Source organism: Salvelinus fontinalis, chromosome 13 (assembly GCF_029448725.1).
Source record: "Salvelinus fontinalis isolate EN_2023a chromosome 13, ASM2944872v1, whole genome shotgun sequence".
NCBI lineage: Eukaryota > Metazoa > Chordata > Actinopteri > Salmoniformes > Salmonidae > Salvelinus > Salvelinus fontinalis.
The window spans coordinates 34,733,800-34,746,513 of NC_074677.1; positions in this window are offsets into that span (position 1 = coordinate 34,733,800).

Sequence of the window (12,714 nt, forward strand, 5' to 3'; positions counted from 1 at the left end):
TGTCTCATCAAGATGTACATGAAACAGATACTGTTTGTAAATGTCTCATCAAGATGTACATGAAACAGATACTGTTTGTAAATGTCTCATCAAGATGTACATGAAACAGATACTGTTTGTAAATGTCTCATCAAGATGTACATGAAACAGATACTGTTTGTAAATGTCTCATCAAGATGTGGGTGGAGGGTGTCGAGCTTTACATGAAGCCCACTATAACAGAATTGAATAGGAAATGTACACTTCACATTTGTGAATGTACTTTTCAAAACCACCATGTAGACCTACAATTATGCTGTAAACTTTATTTTAGTTCTAAAGTCACTATAAATAAAGTGTATGAAAACAATGAAAAGCATCTGTAATCTACAACACTGTATATTTTCATGTTATCATCATTATTAGTATGATTACTTAGAACTATTTCTGCTACTGTCAGTCCTATCTCAGAGAGCTGCCCTTCATCTCTGTTGATTGTTTGTTGAGCTATAATCATTTATGTATGTATCAAAACACACAATTGGTCAAAAAAGGGCTCCATGTGGGTTATCTTAGTCAAGTCTAGGTTTTATATTTAATATCTTCTACAGCATATAGCTGCATCAGTCACCAGACTACATTTTAATTTGAGGCCTACTGTACATAGAGAATGAGACAGAATAAGTAAACATTTGTTAAGTGATGAACAATAATTGTAACTTATATATATTTCATGAATTTCTCTTGTCAATTGAATAATAAAAATGAAAAGTACAAGATTAAACCACTGTGTTTTTTGTGTGTGATTTCCTTTATTTTGGAAATATCAATCATCAACCTAAATCATGGGTTATCTACAGTATGTATAAACGAATACAAGAGTTTGTAATGATCAACATGGAAAATATAGACTGGCTGTACCATCATTTCTGAAAGTTTTACTTTGCTTGACAAATGGCTGATGTTAGTAATGATGATTGGGAGCCCTTGCATTGATGTGCTATTCACATTGGCCCCAATTCCAACCCAGGGTAAGCACACGCAAATGGAAAGTAATTCCATTTTATGTACTTTTATCTCTATGCATATTCTGACCTTGAATTTAAGCATGAGAATAGCATGCTATTCACCCATTGGCTCAGGGTGGAGATGTAAGAAATGAAGGTGTGGCGGAGGTGTCTACAGATTAACCCTATTCTGACCTTGACTTCATTCCCTCATAATCCCACCACCTTTATGCGCCAAGAAACCATGAATAAGGTCGAGCAAACCTGCCGGTTTCTCAGTAGAGAAAGCATCTACTTTCTTTTTTCTGACAGAAATAATGTCATTCTCCATGCACTGTAATTTATAAATGGATAAGAGAAATATAAAAGAGCTAGGAAAATAAGTAGTCCGTTAGGAGAAGGGGATTGTGAATACACATAGCAATTGTTTTAGATTGTTTTTCCTTAGGAACCATGTAGACAAATGTGAAACTAGCCATATGGAAGCAAACTGAAAATTATATAAACATGACCCGTGTGGCATCCCCTTTTCCACAGTGAAATAGGCTAGAATATACAGCTGTGCCGTTATTCAACATTTTAATTGTGTTCCCTCGTCATTTGCATGGATGAAATTTGAACACCCAAGTTATAGGCTTCTGTAGGGCTGAACCTGCCGAGTTGATGTATGTTTTAATTATAGCCTATGCTTGGGCTTTTCTCAATTTTATTTTAAATTGTGTATCATGTCATATATTATCCACTATCGGGAGCCACCGTCAGTAATACACACATACATTTATAACTGTTACTTTAGTGTTAGTTTTCTTCAATTTGTAGTTTACATTTTGCATCATTCCATTCTGTTTACCTTTCTTTTCTCTGTCACGTCCGTGTAGTTGTTCCTGAGGGTTGCTAGCATTAGTGGATCATTTTAGGCTAACGTTGTGCAGTAATTTGGGACATGTAGTCTATTTGAATAATTATGGAACTCAGACCAGGTAGCAGTTTAAACCTGGAGCCTAACGCACGGTTCACAACGACTGGACCATTGTCGTACAGTTCCATGATTAGTGAGGATTTAGGTTACATTTATAGGACCATTGTTCAACCCCTATTGTACACTTTTTTCCACCATCCAATATTTAATATATTTCAGGATGAATCAAACCACTGTATTTTTTATTCATCAATATATTTTGTGCGTAAAGGCTCTCCAAACCCGTTTATTTAATGATTCATACATGCTTTCATTGTGTTTACTTTATAGCTTTAAAAGCAATACAAATAAAAGTTCTCCAACCCTAAAATGTGCCCAAATAATCTACAAGATCAGGCTATTTTAAAATCTACAAGTTGCTGCTGAAACAGAGACGAAGATGCATAGATGGCATTCTTTCATTAATCCATCTATTCTGAATCTGTTCTCTCCATGTATTCTATTGAGTCTGTCCACAAAATTATAGTTAAAGGTACACCATATTGAAAGGGATTGCTTAAGACAAATGTACTGAAAACCCTATTGAATGGAAACTACAGAGAAAATCTGTTGGCCAGCAAGTGGGAGGGTTTTCAGTAGTTGAATTAAATTAATTCAGAGAGTGCAGTGGCGACCTGTCATTTAGCACAGGAGGGGCTGAGCCCTAACCCTAACCCTAACCCACATTTTTTGCCCCCAAAAAAACAAACAGGCTTGCCTGTTTTGCATGTTATGTTGGCATTAATACATGTCACATATCAAAATATCGTACATACATAACCTGTTGCTGTGTCTGTCTGTGCCTGTGTGTCTATGTGCCTGTGTTTTGCTACAGCCTTGATTGTGAATACAATTTGACCCACTACATTTGAGTCTGAAGTTTACATACACCTTAGCGAAATACATTTAAACTCAGTTTTTCACAATTCCTGACATTTAATACAAGTAAAAATTTACTGTCTTAGGTCAGTTAGGATCATCACTTTATTTTAAGAATGTGAAATGTCAGAATAATAGTAGAGAAAATGATTTATTTCACCTTTTATTTCTTTCATCACATTCCCAGTGGGACAGAAGTTTACATACACTCAATCCTTATTTGGTAACATTGCATTTAAATTGATTAACTTGGGTCAAACATTTCGGGTAGCCTTCCACAAGCTTCCCACAATACGTTTGGTGATTTTTGGCTCATTCCTCCTGAAAGAGTTGGTGTAACTGAGTCAGGTTTGTAGGCCTCCTTGCTCGCACACGCTTTTTCAGTTCTGCCCACAAATTTCGGATTGAGATCAGGGCTTTGTGATGGCCACTCCAATACCTTGACTTTGTTGTGCTTAACTTCTCTAGGGTAGGGGCAGCATTCGGAATTTTGGATGAAATGCATGCCCAAATTAAACTGCCTGCTTCTCGGGCCCAGAAGATATGATATGCATATAATGGGTAGATTTGGATAGACAACACTCTAAAGTTTCCAAAACTGTTAAAATAGTGTCTGTGAGTATAACAGAACTGATTTGGCAGGCGAAAACCTGAGACAAATCCTTCCAGGAAGTAGTTTTATTTTTGGTTTTGTAGTTTTCTATTCAATGCGATTACAGTATCCATTGACTTAGGACTCAAATTGCCGTTTCTATGCCTTCCACTAGATGTCAACAGTCTTTAGAAACTGTTTCAGGCTTGTATTCTGAAAAATGAAGAAGTAAGAGCAGTCTGAATGAGTGGACCCTAAAGTGTCACAGCGCTTTTTCATGCGCGAGACCAAGATAGTGCTTTTCTTGTTTACCTTTTAAATTGACGATGTTATTGTCCGGTTGAAATATTATCGATTATTTAGGCTAAAAACAACCTGAGGATTGAATGTAAACATTGTTTGACATGTTTCTAAGAACTTTACAGATACAATTTGGATTTGTTTGTCTTCCATTTTTGACTGCGTGTGAGTCTGAGGATTACTGAAGAAAACGCGCGAACAAAACAGAGGTTTTTGGATATAGAGACTTTATCAAACAAAATTAACATTTATTGAGTAAATTAATGTCTGCTGAGTGCAACCATCAAAGGTAAGGGATTAATTTTATCTCTATTTCTGACTTGTGTAACTGTTCTACTTGGCTGGTTGCTGTTTGTAATGATTTGTCTAGTGGGCTATGTTCTCAAATAATCGTAAGGTATGCTTTCGCCGTAAAGCATTTTTTAAATCTGACACCGTGGTTGGATTCACAAAAAGTTCATCTTTAAACCTATGTAAAATATGTTTTGTTTTCAGAATTTTTATAATTAGTATTTCTGTATTTGAATTTGGCGCCCAGCAGATTCACTGGCTGTTGAAGAGGTGGGAAGCTAACGTCTCACGTACCCAAGAGAGGTTAAGCCATTTTGCCACAACTTTGGAAGTATGCATGGGGTCATTATCCATTTGGAAGACCCATTTGCGACCAAGCTTTAACTTCGTGACTGATGTCTTGAGATGTTGCTTCAATATATCCACATAATTTTCATTCCTCATGATGCTATCTATTTTGTGAAGTGCACCAGTCCGTTCTGCAGCAAAGCACCCCAACAACATGATGCTGCCACCCCCATGCTTCACGGTTGGGATGGGGTTCTTCGACTTGCAAGCCTCCCCCTTTTTCCTCCAAACATAACGATGGTCATTATGGCCAAACAGTTCTATTTTTGTTTCATCAGACCAGAGGACATTTCTCCAAAAAGTACAATCTTTGTCCCCATGTGCAGTTGCAAACCGTAGTCTGGATTTTTTATAGCGGTTTTGGAGCAGTGGCTTCTTCCTTGCTGAGCGGCCTTTCAGGTTATGTCGATATCGGACTCGTTTTACTGTGGATATAGATACTTTTGTACCTGTTTCCTCCATCATCTTCACAAGGTCCTTTGCTGTTGTTCTGGGATTGATTTGCACTTTTCGCACCAAAGTACGTTCATCTCTTGGAGACAGAACACGTCTCCTTCCTGAGCAGTAAGACAGCTGCGTGGTCCCATGGTGTTTATACTTGCGTACTATTGTTTGTACAGATGAACGTGGTACCTTCAGACGTTTGGAAATTCCTCCCAAGGATGAACCAGACTTGTGGAGGTCTCCAATTTATTTTCTGAGGTCTTGGCTGATTTATTTAGATTTTCCCATGATGTCAAGCAAAGAGGCACTGAGTTTGAAGGTAGGCCTTGAAATACATCCACAGGTACACCTCCAATTGACTCAAATGTTGTCAATTAGCCTATCAGAAGCTTCTAAAGCCATGACATCATTTTGTGACATCAGCTGTTTAAAGGCACAGTAAACTTCTGACCCACTGGAATTGTGATACAGTGAATTATAAGTGAAATAATCTGTCTGTAAACAATTGTTGGAAAAATGACTTGTGTCATGCACAAAGCAGATGTCCTATCCGACTTGCCAGAACTATAGATTGTTAACATGACATTTGTGTCGTGGTTGAAAAACAAGTTTTACTGACTCCAACCTAAGTGTATGTAAACTTTCGACTTCAACTGTGTATTGGATAAAGATAAATTATTGATTGAACCTTCAACATGCACAGTATAGCCAGTCCTGTAAGACAAATGGGAGGAAAAGATCTAGCTCTGTAAATATTTTTACTGAGTTCTATAAAGGCAGAATTTAAGACAAACATGGACAACACATCTGTAACAGTATTCACCATGACTGCGACCTGTCATTCAGCACAGAGCCCCACTTGTTTTGAGCCCCACATTTTTTGCCCCCCCCCCCCCCACAAAAAAATGTTATTTTTGCATTAATGTTAATGTTATTTTGGCATTAATACGTGTCACATATCAGTTTGCGAAAAATGTCAAATGTAAAATGTTTTAAAAAAAGAATATCATTGAGTTAATAAAGTCACATACAAACAAGGTCTCTTTTTGTTTTTTTGAGTAAGGCAGCTCCAAAATGCAGGAGTTTCAGGCTAGCTCAGTGCTTTCTGTGGTGGGGCAAGCCATCAGAAAATACGGAGCGCTGCGCCGTGATTGGCTCACTGTTCTGTCACTCATGGGGACACTACGTCACTACCAAGTCTAAGGGTAGAGCTAGAAAATTCTAGCCCTTTGGGTGCTGCCATAGAGTTACATTAGAAGTGCCCATCCAAGAAGACTCAAGGTCATTGGCCATAAATAAAATGACGTCAAATCACGTTATATGCACAGTAGCTTTGATTGTACTGATTATGTCAACATCATACTTTCAAAATCTTAGCTAGCAGTCATCATCACGAATCAAGTCGACAATTCACTGGCACATCTGTTTTAATCCTTGTCATATGAGGAGAAATAATGAAGAGAAGCCATAGCTAAAATGTATCGGTGCTCATCGGCCATTGGAAAAAAACATTACACAATCACAATTTCAACAATGAGTGGTTTGGAAAAAATCAGTGGCAGTGGCTAACTGCAAGCGTTGCGAAGCAATCACTAGCCTGCTATTCAGTGGAGTTGCTGTGTGGTCCCAAATCTGGGATTAAGTGTCTCTTTTCCAAGTTTAAAATGATAAACAGTTAACATTGGCCATGCTGTCAATGAAGCATGATTTGTTCCGCGCTCAAAACAACTGTTAACTCGGAACTGCGAAAACTTGACTTCAGTGAGTTCAAGACAACTGGGAAGTCTATGTCAAACAGTTTTATTATATTTCAGTCTTCTGTGATGTATATAAAGTGCAATATTGGTGTCACGTTCCTGACCTGTTTTCTGTTAGTTTTTGTATGTGTTAGTTGGTCAGGACGTGAGTTTGGGTGGGCAGTCTGTGTTTTCTGTTTCTATGTTGGTTAATGGGTACCTAATATGGCTCTCAATTAGAGGCAGGTGTTTTTCATTTCCTCTGATTGAGAGTCATATTAAGGTAGGTGTTTTCACACTGTTTGTTGTGGGTGGTTGTCTCCTGTGTCAGTGTTTGTCGCACCATACGGGACTGTTCGGTTTGTTTGTACATCGTCATTTTTGTGTAGTCTATTTTCCCTGTTCGTGCGTTCTTCGTGTTTTATTGTAAGTTCGTATGTTCAGGTTTGTCTACGTTATTTTGTTAATTATTCAAGTGTTTTCGTTTCGTGTTTTTCTGTCTTGTTTTATTAAAATATGTCATTTCACAACGCTGCGCCTTGGTTCAATCACTACTCCTCCTCTTCGGTTGAAGAGGAGGAGGAACACTGTTACAATTGGGATGTAAAAAAAGACTACCTTAAGCCACCAACTAAGCTACAAAGGACCACACAGTTCATGTAGAATAGGAGAATACACAAGGTGCAATTTTGTTGTGCATCAGCAGTTTTGTCTTGTTATGTCAGTCACTGAGTCACTCAATTAGCCATGGCAGCTAACAATTTTTAGATTGGTAAATTGTTCTCGCCAGTTACCTAAACTTGTAGTTATCATGGACAAATACTGACTGGGCAAGCAGGACATGTGCCCAGGGCCCCTGACTTCCAAGGGACCTACATTGATTTTGTTAGTTACTCTCACTCAGATATCATATTAACATAGCACTCATGGCAAAAATATGTAGAATTCAGGAAATTTGCTTTAAAACTGCAGCATATTCTCTCCCCATAGCAAAATGTGTAGAATTGCAGGAAATGTACTTTAAAACCATTTTCTCTCTGCTGTCAATAAAATGTTTTGTCCACGAGGTGGGGGTGACCCTCAACCAAATCTCGCTTCGGACCCACAAAAGGGGACATGTTTTCATGAGTTTAGGTCCCAGGAAAACACTGAATTTCTCATCTCGGTCCCAGGCTGAAAAGAGTCTAAAGAATCCCTGGTCTAAAGAATCCATATGTTCTTCTGAAATATGAACACAGAAATACCGGACATTTTGAATTCTTATTATGATGGCGAATTAACACAATTACAATCATGGTCCTCCGGTCAAATCGAGTCCCTCTCACTTTAGGTGGTCTCAAACACAACACTGCTAGTTGATATTGGCTTTTAACCATAAGGGCTTTCAGCTACAAATGCAATGAGGAAAACACAGTTTATTTCTGTATCTTTGAAAATGCATCACTGTTAATGGCTGTAATGACAGGCTACATTTGCGCAGCAATTGTGCGTGCACACATGCATGCGTGGGGGGTCTCAAGCTTTGAACCACTGTTTTTTTGGGGGGTCGCGGGTCAAAAAGTTTAGGAACCACTTAGCTAGCAAACAGATTGCTGATTTGCTGTACAGCTAAAGGATCGAGGGCAGTGCAATATGTCAAATTGTACGGAGAGCAAATTGCCAAAAATAAATATCCACCTCCAAAAACAGTTTGGTGGTCAAGAATATTACTTTTCAAGCTCACCAGCAATGGGGCATCAAGCAACAATTCCTAGCATAAGCCTAGCTACTGGTCTTTTGGCGTGTCAAAACTGCCTGTCAAAAAGTGTTTCATACAAAATAATGAAAAGGGATGTCTGATAGCGTCAATAAATGGACACATATTTGTAGTTGTCATTGCATGTGTATATTTATTTTTTACTTCTTGAGAATTGGCTTGAAAAAACTTGTGACTCGACATTGACTCAAACTTGACTTGCTCGTAGAATGCACGACTTGGACTTGACTCGAGACTCGACCCGTTCTACTTGAACTCAACTTGAGACTAAGACCTTAATTGTGACTTACGACTTGCTTGTGACAAGAATAATAGTGATTTGGTCCCACCTCTGATGGCTACACACTGTTGTACATTGCTAGCTCCAGACAGCATTGGGTTATTAAAAGTAGTTAAACTTACCCTCCGGCTTGTCCTTCATCAATGAACAAACATAAAACACAAAGCATGCTCAAACATTGAACACCTTTTTACATACAGCTATTTACCTTTTTGCAGAGAACACTTCGAAATGTAACACTTTCTTATACTTAAAATGTCAAATATTTATTAAAAACACAATGTCCACGATGGGTTCACTGTTCTTCAGATCACACACACACCTAGGAATCAGGGCCGGATTAAACCTCTTGAAGCTAAGGGGCAGAATATTTTACAACAACGTTCCCAATGTAAGCTGCCTATTTCTCAGGTCCAGATACTAAAATATGCATATAATTGACAGAGTAGGATAGAAAACACTCTAAAGTTTCCAAAACTGTCAAAATATTGTCTGTGAGTATAACAGAACTGATTTTGCAGGTGAAAACCTGAGGAAATCCAACCCGGAAGTGCCTTTTATTTTGAAAAATCACTGTTCCATTGCCTGCCTTTCATCCATTTAAAGGGATATCAACCATATTCCTTTTCCAATGGCTTCATCAGGGTGTGAACAGTCTTTAGACATAGTTTCAAGCTTTTATTCTGAAAAATGAGCGAGATTTATCAAAACGTGTCAGTGGATAGACGAAGGTCCTATCCTTCATGCGCTCGACACTGGTTGCTCGACATTTTCTTTCTCTCCAGTATTGAATAGTTTACAGTCCGGTTGAAATATTATCGATTATTGATGTTAAAAACAACCTGAGGATTGATTATTAAAAACGTTTGACATGTTTCTACGAACTTTACGGATACTTTTTCTACTGTCAATGTTTGTCTATGGAGATTGCATGGCTGTGTGCTCGATTTTACACACCTGTCAGCAATGGGTGTGGCTGAAATTGCCGAATCCACTCATTTGAAGGGGTGTCCATATACTATTGCATGTATAGTGTATATAGTATACCCATTAATTATTGAAGAATATAACTAGATGCTTATGAGCTAAGTTCATCTATTGTGACACATCTGAGTCTTGCAAGGCACACCCAGTTCGCTGAGAATTAAGAGTGCTGGGGGCTGACTTTTGTAAATATATTGTATGTTCACAAAGTCTTGAAGTGTTAAGAACTTCAGAATATCTGAACACTAAAGTTGAGATGTAATTGCCTTACATTTTGCGCTGACATCGCAGCTAACAACAAACGTTCCCACAACTTTTGAGAACGTTCCCTTAAGAGTCTCATTACGCCATTATCTAACGTTTTCATATGAATGTTCCAGTGATGTGCAAGGACTTTTCCCAAGAGACCATTAAACACAGGTTCATGGTCAAGACAGACAGAATGGTCAGGCAGGCGTGTACAGAGTCCAGAAACAGGCATGGGTAAAAACCGGGAAACAGGGGAAACAGATCAGGGCGTGACAGTACCCCTCCCCCCTTAGGGATGCCATCTGGCGTCCTACCTGGGCGCATACCTGGCTGACCGGAGTGTCGCCGATGAGGGCCGGGTCCAAGATGTCTTCAGCAGGGACCCAGCACCTCTCCTCCGGGCCATAACCCTCCCAGTCAACCAGGTACTGGAAACCCCTGCCCCGTGGTCGAACCTTTTGAAGGCGTCTCACCGTATACGCTGGCTGGCCACCGATAACCCAGGGGGGAGGGATGGGCCTGGAGACAGAATTACAAAGGATAGTGAGACACAGCCTTAATCCTAAACACATGGAAGGTAGGATGAATACGAAGAGTACGGGGTAGCACAAGATGGACAGCAGTGGAACTCAGGACTCTGGAGATGGGAAAAGGACCAATGAGCTGGGGAAACAGCTTGAGGGACTCGACCCGAAGGTGCAGATCCCGAGTGGAAAGCCATACCCTCTGCCCAATGCGGTAGCGGGGAGCTGGGGCCTGGCGACCGTCCGCTTGTCGACGATACCTGGAGTTGGTCTTGAGAATAGCCGCCCTGGCTCTTCTACGTCGACAGCGGCGGACAAACATCTGGGCTGAGGGTACGCTGACCTCCTGCTCTTGTTCCGGGAAGAGTGGAGGCTGATACCCCATGGAGCACTCGAAAGTGGAGAGTCCCATGGCAGAACTGGGAAGGGTGTTCCGGGCATACTCCACCCAGACCAGTTGACGGTTACAGGTAGTGGGGTTGGTTGAGACCAGGCACCTTAAGGTGGTCTCCAGGTCTTGGTTGGTTAGCTCCGACTGACCGTTAGATTGGGCATGGAATCTGGATGACAGGCTGGCCGACAACCCAATAAGGGTGCAGAATGCCTTCCAGAACTGAGACGAGAACCCCGATCGGAGACCATGTCTACCGGGAGTCCATGGATCCGGAAGACATTCTGCACCATAAGCTTGGCAATTTCCTTGGCAGAAGGTAGTTTGGGGGTCGGATGAAATGGGCGGTCTTGGATAATGACAGTGTTGCCATCAGACGGAGAGAGCCCAGTGACAAAGTCCAGAGATATATTAGACCAGGGACAATGAGGGACCGGTAGTGACTGAAGGAGGCCAGAAGGAGCTTGCCGTGGAGTCTTGTTCTGAGCACACACTGTGCATGCGGCGACGAAGGCAGAGACGTCAGGAAACATTGTGGGCCACTAGAAACGTTGTCGGAGGAAGGCTAGTGTACGACGGGACCCTGGATGACAGCCCATTCCAGGACCTGGGACCGGACTGGATTAGGGACAAAAGGCCAGTTAGCCGAGCACCTTTCAGATCCAGGCTGAGAGCTTTGTGCCTCGCGGACCAGGTTCGCAATACCCCAATCCACAGTGGCAGCAAGGCATGCTGTAGGGAGAATGGTTTCAGAGGTCAAGGGTGTGGCAGAGGAACTGTATAGGTGGGAGAGGGCTTCAGGCTTCACATTCTTTGACCTAGGGCGGTAGGAGATGGTGAAGTTAAATCTGGTGAACAGGAGGGCCCACCGGGCCTGCCTGGAGTTGAGGCGCTTGGCTGTAAGGAGATTTTCCAGGTTTTTATAGTCGGTCCAGACCAGGAATGGCTGTTCTGCTCCTTCCAGCCAGTGCCTCCACTATTCCAACAACTTCTTCACAGCCAGGAGATCTCAGTTTCCAACATCATAGTTCCTTTCAGCAGGATTGAGACAATGGGACTGGAAGGCACAGAGATGAATCTTCTGGTCCTGGGCAGATCGCTGGGACAGGATGGTCCCCACTCCAACATTCGAAGCATCCACTTCCACCACAAATTGACGCGAGGGGTCCGGATGGATGAGGATGGGTGCTGTTGTGAACCGATGCTTCAGGTCTACAAAGGCTTTGTCAACAGCTGGAGACCATTTGAACGGTACCTTGGGAGAGGTGAGTGCCGAGAGGGGGGCCGCCAGGGTGGTGTAGTCCCAAATGAAACATCGGTAGAAGTTTGCAAACCCAAGAAACCGTTGCAACTGCACCCTGGACGTTGGTTGAGGCCAATCCACCACTGCTTTCACCTTTCCAGGATCCATCTGAACATTGCCCTCAGCAATGACATATTCCAGAAAGGTGATTGTAGAGCGGTGGAACTCACACTTCTCGGCTTTCACGAACTGTTGGTTCTCCAGGAGGCGCTGAAGGACATGTCTGACATGAAGATGTTCTTGTGCAGATTGGGGAAAAAACAGGATGTCGTCAAGGTACACGAACACAAACCGGTTTAGCCTATCCCGAAGCACATCATTGACCAAAGTCTGGAAAACAGTTGGTGAGTCCAAATGGCATGACCTGGTACTCATAATGTCCACTGGCTGTGTTGAAGGCTGTCTTCCACTCATCCCCCTCGCGTATCCAAACCAGGTGGTAGGCATTTCGAAAGTCCAACTTGGAAAATATGGTGGCCCCCTGGAGAGGTTCAAACACCGAGGAGAGGTAGGGGGTAACGATTCTTGACAGTAATGTCATTAAGTCCCCGGTAGTCAATGCACGGACACAGGGTCTTGTCCTTCTTCTCCACAAAGAAAAACCCTGCGCCGGCAGGAGATGCAGACGGACGGACGGCCCCAGTGGCCAGAGACTCCTCTATGTACTCCTCCATAGCTTTGGTCTCTGGTCCG